Below are 14,879 nucleotides of genomic sequence, written 5' to 3'. Positions count from 1 at the left end.
TGCCTCTTGTCCTCTCCTTTAACCTTTCAGTAAATTTCCATTGGTTGTTGTTTCCACACAAGCCTGAAATTTTAATTTAATTCTACATCTTAATAGCCCAGTTTCAATATGGGTCCAGGTATTTGGAAATTAGCAAGAAATGAGAAAATGAAATTTGAAAAATTTAACCTTGAGGGTTTTTATCTCTCCACCTATCATAGGAGTAATGGAGCAGACGACAGAAAGATTTTAATGCTGTTTTAACATCTATATATTTATGCTCATGCATATATATATTTTTATGTATTTATTGCTGAGCTTCTGAGAGGTACACAGGAGTACTCTTCATGTGAGCCAGGAAATGAAGCTGATTAATAGAGTTCCTTCCTCCAAATGCAGAAAGTAAATTCAGCCTAAATGATAATCAGTAAGTTTGATTTTATTCATCCCTTCAGTATCAAGTCTGAAAGACTCTTTTGAACAGGAAGAATACTGATGTAGACATCCTTCCACACTCTGTACAGTTTACTTTACATTGCAATTACTTTACATTGCAAAAGCTAGAGGGCTGATGTTAGTGTTGGTCAGTGGGTTAAATATTTATAACATATATAAAAGTATATGCTAATTTTAAAATAGTAAACTAAGCTTAGGACATGGCTTGGGGCAAATATAAACAAAGTCATCAAATCAAGAGCTATGTTTTATAATAAACATAAGCAGAGGCAGAGCACAACAGGTATAACTCTGAATTTGCTTGCTATTAAGGATAAGCACTAAACTCACAGTACCGTTTGCATACCAATGGTTGCTTGGGGCACATAATGAATACGCCACCTGAACCTGTGCTACAGTCATTTCTAACAGGGTAGCAATACTGACCCGCTAAATCATTCATCACACTGACCAGTGGCTGGGAAAGTAATAAACTTGTGCACTGTGTCCGTGGCACGCTGGTTACATGAAATTTTGTCAATGATGCTTTGGGTAGAGAAAGAAGTGAAGGAAGTTGCATATTAATCTCTTCTGGGAAAAGGATCTGTGGGATATAAAAACCCCCAAGAATCTGTGCTGAAAGAACCTGGAGACCCAAAGAAGCCTTGCTCATACCCTGTCACAAGAAAGGGTGTCTGAACAGGTCAGGGCAGCAACAGAAGCACCAAGAGGTCAAATGCCAAGGGATTAAACACCTCCCTTGGCCACAGAGGAAAGCCCTAACACAAGAATGTTAACTGCAAGCCCACCCAAGGATCTTGAGCTTGGGACTTTGAGCACGTATCCTCCGACAAATCTCTAGGAGCTTTTTGCCTTAAGTACATTTTGGAGCGCTGCATGCAGTGCCAGGAAGATTTATACATCATATTGCCCAGGAAACCCACACCCCACAAACAGCTGCAGTCCCAGACTCTCCTTGCTCGATGGCAAGCCTCTGTTCAAGGCTGGCTGGGGGAAGGAATATCCCAAGTTGATTGGTATTTGGTGACACTTGGAGTGAATTTCTCTCCAAGGCTCCCGGATGCCTTTTCACTCTCTGCTCACACAGAGCCTGGCACAACAGAAAGCTGTCGGGCAGTTGTCGGTGTCCTGACACATTATCATAATACAAATGATAATATAAAATCTCCCTTGTACAGCCCAATGTTTTGTTTGCTTTACTGACTGCTTCTGTTCATTTAACAGATGTTTTCATTGAGCTGTTCACAATAACCTCTAGGTCTTTTCCCTGAGTGGTTACAGTTAATTTAAAATGCAGCAATGTGTATGAGTAGGTTGTATTATGCCTTCCAATGCACATTAACTTGCATTTGTCAACATTTAATTTCATCTGCCATTGCCTTGCCTGTTCACCTGCCTGGATAGAGCTATTCTCAGCTTTTCAGAGCCTGCCCTAGCTTTCACTAAGTAACTGTGGGTCGCTATCATTTTTTTTCCATCTTTTCCTCCCCTTTAATTCTGGATTATATTTTTAAAAGCTTGGTCCAAGCTAGGTCTTCCACCTACCACCACACTGAAATTTGATAATTCTTTTTTGCTCTCTGCTGTTTAACTCACAGCTGCTTCCTAACCTGTGCCAGTAACTCATTTATTTAAGGGTGTTCCCTTGTTTCACTACCTTTTTCTTCTTTACCAGTATCTTACCATTATTACCCTCTGGAGTCTCTTCCCATGGATATCTCCCGCATAGTGTTTTCGTTAAATATGTGAAGAGCAGTGGACTCTGCTTCCTGTATATTCCCAGATTAAGTTCTCTCACTAGTTTGTATTTCTAGTCCCTTATACAATCACTTGGTAGGAGCTCTTTTTTTCCCCTCTGTTCAGGGAAAAAGAAAAGGACGTTGAGTGCAAAAGCAACGCCATACACAGCACTTCCCTTGCCCTCTGTCCTGAGGTTTCTAGGAAACCTGTGAAGGGAACCAGTGTTATTTGCCCCACAGTCAAGGTAGAAAAAACGAAGCACAAAGTAGTGAAAAGGCTCTCTCAAAGCCACCTGGTTTCCCTAACAGCTATTCAAATACTCTGCCTACTACAGACTATGTTACTGCATTTAAATACACGTTTGGATTTACGAATAAGGTTTGACATTGGGCTTATTGCAAAGAAAAGGCAGGCCCTGTGCTTTTATCCCCTACCCAGCTGCTCTGACCAGTTTGCCTGGAGATTGCAGATAGCTCTAAGGCTGCAGTTAAAGAGGAGCAAGCAGCTGGTTTGCTCTCCACTTTCCTTTCCAAACTCAGGTGATTTCAACTCCAGCATTGCCACCTCTTAATGCACACAGCACACCAGCCAGAGATAAAAAGATCACAACTGAAAATTCACATGCAATTTACCCCCCAAAGGGAAAGAAAGGGAGACAGAGAGAAGCCTTTATGAAAAAGGAGAATGAGTCAGCTCACAGAGCTCCACAGAGGGTCAGGCACAGCAATGCTATGGCTCTGGAGACAAAGAAGAAAGGGGATGCTTTCCTGCCTGATCTCTGCCATCCTCCACTCCCACCAGCTCTCCTCTATACCAGATTGTTTAAAGACACAAACCTTTGAGGTTTTACTGTACATTTCTACCCAAATTACCATACTGAAATTCTAGGAAAGAAAAGGAAAAAGAAAACCCAAATCCAGTGCTTCATATAATCCAGTGGGGAAACCTGACATAATGGCTTTGACCCCTTGGCATCTCCTAAGCACATCTATGAAATATGAGCAGCCATCTTCTCCCTTTATTTCTCCTTAACAATCAAATGCAAGCTATACGAGGCAAGAAGCAAAAACATGCACTGAAAACTGCATGCCTTCTCAGAATGTATTTATAGCAGACTAGGGATTTGCACTTCCTGTGTCCAGAAGAAAGTGCTGCTCCAACCTAACTCCTTCCAAAACCCAAAGCAGTCTGGAAAATTATTGACATGGAAATAGTTAAGAAACCTGATACTTGGTTGTAGTAAAGCTGTCTTCCTGAATCTACAGGAAGACATTTCCCCATTGATTCTTGTGTTATCAAAAAAGTAGCAAAACCATTTTGACCAGTTTTGCTTTGTCTCTGCAGAACCTTATGAATCTGAATCCTCCTTTCCAAAAGCATGAGCATCAATAAATTCACATTCGAGGCTGTATAGTCAAGGCCACTTCTATTCCTCAGCTCCATTCCCCTCCTCTTTCTATTCCTTTTGCAATAACCAAATGAATCGGGGAGAAGGAGCATAGCAAAAATTTACTGCTGATTATTAGTATTATTGCAAGCATGAGGACCCTGGAGATTATGACCTACATACATTTAACATCCATATCCAAACAGCTTGCATTCTGACTGCAGTAAACAAGAGCAGAGACAAACACATAACCAGGAGGAAGGAGGAGGATTTGGAGGAGGAAGGAGGAAGAAAGTCATCATCCCCTTGCATTTTACACTTAAGAGACACCAACAAGACTGAAGTTGTCAGAAAACAACTTCAGCAGACAAGCACAAAAATACCTCAGTGGTAACCCTCAGCACTCTCCCGTTTCCCAGCTTGTAGAGGTCTGGAAAGGTCTTTGGCCAGAACTGATCCAGAACTTCTGTCAGACCTTCCTGTCCATGTCCAAGCCCTATAAAATGATGCCAGAGGAAAACTGCGCTTTTACTAGCTTCTGCTGATGGTGCTGACCATGGAAGAGACAAGGCAAAGAAGAAACAGTGGGATGGAGTCTGCAATGCCCTTGCTATCTGCCTGAAGGATCACAGTCTTATCCAGCTTTCTTAATGTGCCCAAGAATTTCTGAAAGCTTGTTCATGTATTTAAGCCAAGACACTAATGTGTGGGATGTTGCCTTTGCCCACAGAGATAGCACTTGAATTAGTCCATAATCAGGAAGACAAATTGCCTTTTCTGCTCCTTCTTTGTCAGGACAGGAATCCTCACCATGGATCAGCTGTCTCCTAAAACAGAGCAACAAAGAAAAAACTCCCAAACCCTGCTTAAATGCCTGCAAATGAGCACACTCCAAGCACAAGTGACTGCTGCCCTCATTAGGAAGGACAAAGTGTTACCAGCATGCAGGGAGGAAATTTAAAAAAGCAGCTTTGTGAAATCACGATGGTGTTTCTAGGGTTGGATGCAGGCTCATTTCAATGCTAACCAGATTATTTAGCTAGCTAATGGCTATCTCTGAAGGGATAGTTGGAATTAGTTGATAGTGATTCAATTTGTGTTGCAGATTGCTAATTAAGCTTGTGAAGAGGACAAAAAAATTAATCCGTTTAGTTAAGGAGATAAAATGATAGATGTGGCATATTTGAGTCATTGACATCCAGGAATAAATTAAAAGATTTTGCTCCATCTCAACTTTGAGCATGGAGGGCTGGCTATGAGGCTGCGTGTGGCCTTGACCACCCCCAAACAGCACCAATTTCTCTAGATCACAGGACATGTGGTCGTCCTTGCGTAAAGGCTACGGCTAACTCTGCAGTCTTTAGGTAGGATGTGTTCAGAGAAAATTCCCAGTTGGTCAGATCTGGAGTGGTGCTGAGCTCCTGCTCAGTTTTTACAGCTGCTGTGAGGACTAAGAAAAGCATTGGATGCTCTGCAGCTGTTTGGCACCAGCAAAGGTCTCCTACCTCCACGGTACCCACTGTCGCTACACCCTTGGATGTAAAGCACGAAGGCAAAAGCAATGTCACTGAAGCCAGCATTCCCCTCCCACAGGGTGCCACGCTCAGCGCATTAAGAGAGCCACACCGCACACAGTGGATGGGCACGGGGCTTTGTCTGCAAGCATCAATACTGAGGCTTGACCCAAGAGGGAAATCTGTACAGGGAAGGAGACAGGTAATTAATAGGTACCTCAGGATCTCCTCTGAGAATGTCCCAGAGATCAGAGTACCCACTGCAGTAATCCTGTCTAATCCACCTCCCCTCCACCTTCTCCAGGCAAGGAGATGGCTGCTCAGGGATTCCTGCACCATGTCCCATCTTGATTTTCAAAAGCCAAGCGACAGAAAGCCAGCTCACACCTCAGCAAGTCACTCCAATATTTAATTAACCTGTTAACCCCTAAATCACTCGAGGCAGTGGAAGTCATTTTAGAAAAATGCCCAGACATCTTCAAAGAGGAAATTTAAAAACATAAAATTATTTGGGGAAGCAGAATTCAATTTATCCATTAAAAAAAACAAACAAAACAAACACACACACAAAACCGTTTTGAGTGTTTTTTAAAGCTGTTTAAAAAATATTTAAGGAACTATTAAATCAGAAAATAATCTTGATTTTTTGGTTTAAATCTAAACTTTTCATTGAGAATGCTCCATTTCTTTTCCTCAATGTGTACCAGCTTTCAAGGGAAGCTGCTTAACAGCTGATTGGATCTTTATCACAGTTTGGAGAAGCAACTGTGAAATCTTAAGCAGTTTGATGTCTGGATGACTGCCAAGTGGGGAAGGGTGGAGAAGGGCTGTTTAAGGGCAACCCACTTGCTGGTGGCAAGCAGCTCCTCTCATCTGACATAGGACTTGCCCCTTCTCTTCCTACCCTGCCTAGATTTTATTCTTTCATCCATTTTTGATGTGAGCTGACATGCTGCTAATGGCAAAGCCAATCCAACAAGCTTCCACACTGATCCAGCTGCCAGATTTGAGCCAGGGTAAAATCACACCTTGCTTTGCAGCACACACATTGCTCCAGTGGATTACAGTTTGCATACAGCTCACAGCAGTGAATCTAAACCAGATCCTGCTCTCATGAGTGTGCTGGGGAGACATGGTGGGGAAGTCCATCCTCATTTAATCCTGAGTTAAAGAGCTGGACTCTTACTAGATGCTCAGAGTTTCAAGGAGACCAACTCAGCTACTGCCCTGTTCGCACATATCACAAAAATAAGCTGCTTTTTCTTGAGAAGTTGCCAATTTCTGGGCAGTGGAAACAACAACTCCCAGCTACTACCCAGCTTAGGACAAAGATGATCAAGTTTATCTTCTCATTCTTAGCACCTAAGCACCAGGTATACACGTGCAAGCTCCTTGGGGTCGCCTGCTTGCTGCTCATCACACAAGCCCAGCAAACCTCAATGAACAAGCAAAACACAAGAAGAGGGTCTGTTACTGCCAGTGAAAACTGGACAGCTGAAGTGCCTGTCAGTAAAGAATAATTAAATTACAAACTTCTCTCCAAAATGAAAGAAGCAGAAGGCTTTACTATTAACAACTGTTAACAGGCCTAAACCAGCATGGCTATTTGTCTACCTCTGGCAGTGATATTGTGAGCAAAAATACATCTGTCTCTGCAGCTGAGCCATTCTACATTGCTTCTCCCTTCCAAAAAAGACCATCACCATCTCCTGTTTTTAGCTCTGCGGCTGCAAAAGTCTCACTGCAATACACAAATCATCCAGGAATATTAATATAGTATTGAAAGCACCAAAGAATTGCTTGCAAAGCCCAGTGAATACCTGCTACTCCAAGACCTAAGAGTGCTAAAAAACTTTCCCTTCCTTGTTTTTTCTTAAGTCAAGGTGGTAGAGCCTGCTGCTTGTTGTAGGCTTGATACCAATGGAAACTAAATTTAATTTCAGGATACCTTAGGATATTTCTTTGAAGATGAGTTCTTCAAATAGCATCATCTTTGCCAAAGGAAAGAAAACATTTCTGGCTGGGGAAACGGGTCTACCCTTCCCCAAGATGTGCACAGGTACAGTGTGATGAATGCTGGAGTAGCAAACAGGCATCCAAGCAAGCACAAGCTGAACATAGCTGACACCGCTGGCCATTATGTTCTACACACCACAGATCTGCTGCCGGAGAAGTCGTTCCTAGAGTCACCATACTGAGGAATTGTTCATTTGTAAGCGTCCTGCCTAGATGCCATGTCACCTTATCCCCAGCAGTTAATATAACTGAAGCTGGAGCGGCTCCGCTAAAGATCTTCACACTGGGATGGTTCAGTCCTCCAAGGGAAAAGAACTTCATGTTTTCACATCTATTTGAAAGATTAGCCAGAGAAGTTCAAGTACCTTTGAAGCTGTTCCGAGTCCAACAACATGCCAGACTGAGTGATGGTATGGCAATATCTCTCCAGGAAGAGTAACTGTAGGCTTTAAAGCAGCTCTGAAGGAGTTAAAGCCCAGCACTTGCCTGTGGGAATCCTTAACAGCACTAAGGCCTGAGAGATACAAGGGGATTGTCTGGATAAAAGTTGATTAGTCCACATTACAGGGATTAGTGTTCCTTTTGAACTTTTAACAACTTTGCTATGTCTTTTATTTGCCTTTTTATGTAAAAAAATAAATAAAAAGATTGAGGGTTTTTTAAAGCTTTTTTTTTTTAAAGGAAATTATTAATTCTCCCTATTACCAACAGATAAAGCCCTGGCCACACTTGAAAGGGGGAGTCAATAACATACAGAGGTTGGAAGCACCACAAATCCTATTGGACATGCTCTGATTGGCTTTAGATGTTTGCCTTTGTAGCAGGAGCATGGCTGGATTCCACCGCAGCTCAGGAGCACATGCTACAGAGACAACAAACTGCAGGGCAGCACAGGAGGGGGCCGAGCTGAAAGGGGCTAGCTGGGGGAAGGAAAGGTAAGACAGAGGACAATCCCATTTTGATAGCTCCAGGAAAGCCAAAGAAACAACAGTTAGAAAAATTGGTGCAAGCAAGGTCAGGGCAGAGCTGCTCCCCATGGAGGGTCTGTCTAGACTGAAGCAAGAAAGTGGCTGGACTCAGGTCATGGGCTAACAAGGAATAAGATTCAGACACAGGGATTCACTATGATCAAGGGGAGAACTGCAGGCTTGCTATCCAGCAGGTAAGCCTGAGCCAGGCAAGACGAAGGCAGAGATAACGGTGGCGTGAACATTACCCTAGATGGACTGCTGGTGGGAGAGAATCCCAGTTCCTCCCTTGTTTCTCTGCTCATGCCATGGCATTTACCAAACCCTGGCTGGCTGCTGACCTGAGAGATGGGGACAGTTCAATCATAGGTTGAAACAGCTACTCCTCCCAGGTACAGTCCTCTCAATAAATGGGTGTTTTATGCGTGCCCCTGAGGGAGGTGCTGAGCTCCAGGCAGTCACTATTTCCCCATCCACTTACAGCTGAAATGGAGTTGCAGTCACCCCACGTCCAGCCACTGTATCCAAGATTTGCTGAAAGTGCAAATGCCTTGAGAAGAGTTATGAGAAGAGATGAGAATCATGGGGGGTGAGGGAGGAAAAGCAGGAATCAGACTTGTGCATCACAGAGCCATCTCCCACTGCTCTTCTCAGATTCATTAACAGGTTAGTTATTTCCTCTGGGAAATGTGTTGTTTCCCTCATTCAGATGTGGCTCATACGGAAACAGGACAGTCGCCCTGACCCTGACGCTGCTGTCAAGAGGCTGTTTCACCTCCTTTGGGCTGAAGTGCTTCATTTATCTAAACAGCTTTAACAACATGAAACTTGAATCATGTTCCACTGAGTTGAAAACGCACTTTTATCCTGCTATGAGACAGTATTCATCAGGAACTGGGCTGAAATCACAAAACTCATTCCACCTGGGACCTTAAGCTCTGTGGGAACATGGGCTGACAGCCCTGAAAATCAACATGCAGCACCACATAGCTCCAACATGAAATACTGCTTATTATCCAAGACCACACTTCTTTTATAACAGGATCAACAGAGCTGGGAATGACCCAAACCTGTTCACCTATGTGCAAAAGCATCTTCCTGCTTCTGCAGATTTAATGACGTCTAGTGGACAGGTTCTGACACAGCATATTCTGGGTGATGTTTTAACCAGCCCAGGAAACATAGACAACTTCATTAATCAACTGCTCTACAACACACAGTTCAATTGACTGATGACTCTAACACTGTGCCATTTTAGCTTCAGATAAATGGAAGAACCTCATTTTCTAGCTTTAAAAACACTACCATCATAAAGAAATCTATATAATTTCAAACGCCAAACCTCTTTCAAATCTGCAGCCAATATTAGTTATGAGAAAATGGGAATATCAGGCAGAAAATGACTACACTGTCTTGAATTGAGGACAATTAATAATACATGCAGCAAGCCCCTCAAACCACCTCTTTTTCTCCCCTCCTACTGCAGACGAGAAAATGAACTGAATTGGAAATTCTGTCAGGAAAAGTACATCCTCCAAAATTAAAAGACAAAGGCAGAGCAAGAAAATGAGCAGTGCCAGGCTCACTTATAACATCAGCAGTAGAAGGCACAGATAATTCCTTTCACAAAGCGAGCCAGCCACACGTTCCTTCTGCTCCACAAGCACCCTAGGCAGGCATTCAGGCTGAGCAGGTAACACCCCTGAGCTCTTGAACCATCTCCTGAAAGAATCTGGGAGAAAATACAATATGCTTGGTGTTCAGTTCAACGGGCAAGGTGAGTAAAAGCCCTCTCTCCGCTCCAATTCTTCTTGCCATGCCAGACAACCCTTCATCTCCATATGGAGATGAAGGTAGCTCAATCAAGGCTAACAAGGGAGAGCATTGACTGGCTTTTCTGCCAATGCTCCTGAAAACACAGGGTTCCCAGGACTGTGCCTAACTTGCACAGCATCCACACCCCTCAAAGCAACCAAGCCTGCCTACAACCAGGTCACAGCATGACAACATAGTGCCACCTCCCCCTCAGCAATGCTCCTATCCCCCACACATCCTCCTTGTGCCCTAGCTGGGATGGGTTTTTATAGGACTCTGCAGAATCCTAAGTGGGCTTTAAAGAAGACTTGGGGGGGAGGGAGAGGGTGGGAAGAGAGAGAGAAAAAGACAAAAAAGCACAATGCCCTCTCAGTTGCTATAGCCAGCGTTTGTATGTCCAGGTATGGACTTTTTAAACAGGGCAAGCACGCATTTGCACTCCCAACGCAAACATATTGTCTCAGGAACCAGACAGGGATTGCATGTGTCTTAGAGAAGCAAATATGCATAGACATTTAAAATTATTAATCGGATTCTTACTATTATTATTAAATACCCTTTCTGCTCTAATACAGGATGTAGCTGCTGAGATCAAAGACTCATCATTCTGCATGCACATACATAATAAGAGAAAATTCCTGCCCCAGAGCACGTACAAGAAAATAGATGTGACAAGAGCTGAAAAAGAAGAGAGAGATGAAGTGAGTTGTTTCAGGTCAGCCAGAGCTTTGCCTGGTGCTCTGCACACTGGATGCATAACATTTTAGGGACTAGTTTTGTTTCCTGTAATGATATGGGAATGCCACAGCTCTCTGTTCCGGATCAGCACTCTGCAGCCTCAGGAGTGGAAAAGCATCCCTTCACGACTAGCAGGCTCCAACATACAGATGCAAAAAGCTCAGGATTGACTTAATTAGCGCTGTGTTCTTATCCCACAAAGTAAACATAAAATGACCTGAAATGTAAGAGATTGCTGTGAAATAGCAGGAACTGCTGAAGAATGGCACTCTGCTTACTTCTGTAATTCTGGCATCTACTGGAGAGCAACACCAGCCTTGAGGTTATCAAGTGAAAGGTGGACCTGTCACCCAGCTTTTATTTCAGAGCCCTGCCTGGCACAGACTGTTGCAAATCCTGGTGCTTTGTTTAGGTGTAGTCTCTGGGGGGACAGTAAGCACAAGCTGATTGTGTCCCACACCAGTGCTTCACACTTTTAGACATTACGATGATATATGGCATTTTGTTTTTGCAAATATTCTACACACCTACAGAGTAATTCCCCGGATTCCTTATAACTACCCATTTCTTTTCAGAAGCAACATCAGTACAGCCGGGTTACTGAGTTTTGGGATACCAAAGCAGCAACTTTTCAAGTAAGGGGAGAAAATAGTATTGCTCATTTTCTCCCAGCTTCATGAGCAGAAACTAATTCAGCAGAACCTAAAGGTGATGAAGAGGATTGAATGCCTAGGAACATATACCTCTTCCCCTTGTCTCTGCTCCTGGAGGAAAGGGGATCGAGGGTGGATGCTCCTCAGTGTCCCTTGGCAACTGGAAGTCCTACAAACCGGTTGTGTACATCCCCCTGACTTCTCCGCAGGGTGGGCCAACAATGTGATCATGACCAGTACTGAAAAATCCCTTTTTAATACACCTCCAGTCTTCCACTCCATCTGTCCCTGGTCTGCAACCTCCAGCTCAGGGGAGTTGTGACTTGAGTCAATCACAGACTGTACCTAAGCCATACCCCAAAGGCATGGGACAAATGTTTGCAAGTAATGGAAAAAACCCACAGCTTTTACACCTCTACAGTATTAACTGCTGAGCTAAACTTTCTTTGGTAGCCAGAAGTCTATAAACAGTTTCAAAACAAACCCAACCAACCAAATTTAACAAATTCTTGTGGGTGAAAGCACTCCCATAGGGCTACCAACTGTAGTAATGCTGATGCATTGTGCGATCCATGAGATCTGTAGCTGAACACCAACCCACTTGATGTGTCCCCTCAGCAGTAGACAGCCTTTTGGCCTGAGACTGCCTTGGTGCTCCCAGGGAACATATTGACCAAGCAAGCAAGGGATTGCGGAGAGCAGAAAAAAAGCCCAGGAGAGGAACTTGAGCTTTGCTAGAAGAATGTAAGCTATAAGGGAAAAGAAAAGCCTATCAAACACAGCTTGTAAGATTAGATGAGGTAAACTATGCTGTGGGCCTTTTGTTGTTTGAAAATCCCTTTCCCTCTGATGTATTGTTTCACCTAATGAAGAAACATGCTTTCATTTCAAGCAGGCTGTTACTTCTTACCACCTATCAGAGCTCCCACGGGGCAGTAACACTGCAGCCCAGATGCCAGGGTTACAGAAAAATCTGTGCACCATGCTCTGGTCCCTGAGAAAGGTATGGCCAGAGGCCCTGAGCTTGAGGGGCAAAACTCAGAGTCCAGAAACAGGGCAGGGTAAAGGAGCTGCTAGTTTTGTACAGGGCAACAACCAGATATTAAAGAGAAATAATGAAGAGAGTAGCTTTGCAGGACCAGTGCAAAACAGCCTTCACCAGCCTCAGAGCATGCTCAGGCAACATGCCTAATGCATTATCACAACACCCGTATCCTGCTCTGGAAAAGCCCGATCCATCCTTATTTTGCCCTAGACACCTGTCCCTTGCAAATAGAGTTGATAAATCCTGCATACTTCAATGCATACTGTACGCTAGTCATCATGCCTTGCACCGGGTCTCCTCGACACCTCCACACCCAGCTCCTCTTTGGGCAGTGGGGTCCCAAGATGAACCCACTTGGACACTGGAGCCAGCCCTGCTGGACTCTTGGCCTGTTTCTGGTGGAATGCAGCTTCGTTATTTCATCTTTCTAAGACAGAGAAGATTCAGAGCAATGCAGAGGGCTGCTTCTCAACCACCTGCTCCTTGCTCCTTGTGGAGCTTATGCACTTATGGCACAGCCACAGCTCTTCAGACACAGTCTGGTGACTGGGACAGATTCCTTTACTACAAGATGGATATTTTAACATATGACAACAGATGCAGCAATGAGTTCTATTTAGAGAGGCAGAGGGCAGGAAGGATGGGCACTTACTGCCATACAAGTACAGCACCGGAGAGCAGTATGTCGGTTCTGGGATAGGATACTTCTGTGAGGATGAGGGATGGTAGGCATCTGCAAAGAAGTATGGATGGATGAGTAAGAGCCAACAGTCCTCGCTCTGCTCAAGCCATGCTTATGCATCCTCTGTTACCTTTACTTGCAGAAAGGATGGCTTTGACTGTCTTGCAGGGCAGGAGTCCAAAGGGTCCTTCAACATGCTCAGAAACCAGAACAGCACACGTGAGATTTGAGCTTGCATGCTTCAGGCTGCCCTGAGGCCTTTTGACCTCCACTGTAGCTTGTGAGATGTCTTGCTTTCCCAAACCAATGTGGTAGGAGAACACCTAGCCTTTTTCAGATAAGCAAGATACACTGGATTACCCTTGGCATGGCAAAGTCTGATCTATCTTCCCATTTCCCCTGGAGCAGTGAGGGGAGCAAGCAGCACTGCCACCACCTGACATACTGCCTGGGTAGATGCCAAAAGCTGGAAATGTGCATACTTCAGCTTCACCCTGAATCCATGTACCAAGAATGAATCCAGCATATATAGACAGCCAAATGTGCTGCTGCCACTTGAGCTAAAAAGCAAAGCCTCTTGCTGGGGGCTGCAACAATTCATACCCACAGGGGACCACATGACAAATCCCTTTCTGTGCCAAAGTCACATAGGCACAATCACACTCTTCCACCAACCATCCTTCAAAAAAAACCCAAAAAACCAAAAAAAACCACAAAAAAAACCACTCCAGCTCCATGAAATCAAATAGATTATATATGCTCCCTTGAAGAATTCTCAGCTTATTCACCAGTGGCCACACACTCATGCATAATGCACTTACAGTCACTCATGAAAATAATACATCAGTGACATCCGAGCCATTTGAGCAGAACGTGGGTCACAAGAGATCAGAGATGGAATTTCTTTATTATTCCACTGCTGCTGTTTGGTTATGTTTCTCTCATTCAAGGTTAAATCATTTCTGTTTGGAACAATCATTGCATTCTGCATTACATGCTGGCAAAACTAATGGGCCCCCCTGGGCTAGCAAACACTGTGCACCTCTCCTGAGGATTCCTCCATACCTCTGTTCCTTCTCCGGGTGACTTCTACACCCTGCACTTCTCACTAATTTGTGAACTGCCTGAGAATCAAATCAGATGTTAGGTCCCATTAACTACGGGGTAGAAAAGTCTGATAACAGTGCAAATTGATTTCTCTCTCTGGTAGTACTTCCATCAGAAGGAACAGATTCCTTTACTGGGAAGGGTGACAGGCTATTGCTTTCTTACCATACAGAGTTCTAGTAACCCATCAGAAGGGAGGCAATTGCTGTCTCTTGTCAGGATACTATTTCTGAGCAAGTGATTAGCTACTGATGGAGGGATATGATATGCCCTCAGCTCAGTGAGAGAGATAAATCCAAGCCTAATGTTTGGAGACTGGTTGTTCAGTTCGTTATTTGCTTTCAGAAGTGTGCACCTCTCCCCCACCGCCCTTGATCAAAGAAGAGGCTTTTATCTTTGCACTGAAGTCTTAAATGACTCCCTCTCTCTCCCCACACCTTGATTTTCCTCCAAGCCTGGCCACCACCACGACACAGTACATCAGCTGGATATTGTTCTCCCCCAAGGTTGGCTTTGCTGGGTACAAATTCCAGACATCCAGCTGCGCAGAGCTCAAGGTCAACAAACAACCAGGACCAAGATGGGACATGTGACTACATCAGTTCCAGTTGAGGGGCACACAGGCATGAGAAGCATTTGGTGGATTCTCTACCTGCCTCTGGTGTTCCAGCGTCGATGAGCAGACATCCATCTAAAGCTAAGTGTACTATTTGGCTTAAATCTAAAGCAGGGCTCAAAGTCACCCTCGAGCTCAGTGGCAGAAATGCTTTCTCTACCAT

Source organism: Accipiter gentilis, chromosome 6 (assembly GCF_929443795.1).
Source record: "Accipiter gentilis chromosome 6, bAccGen1.1, whole genome shotgun sequence".
NCBI classification, from domain to species: Eukaryota; Metazoa; Chordata; class Aves; order Accipitriformes; family Accipitridae; genus Astur; species Astur gentilis.
Note: the sequence above shows the minus strand (reverse complement) of the source record.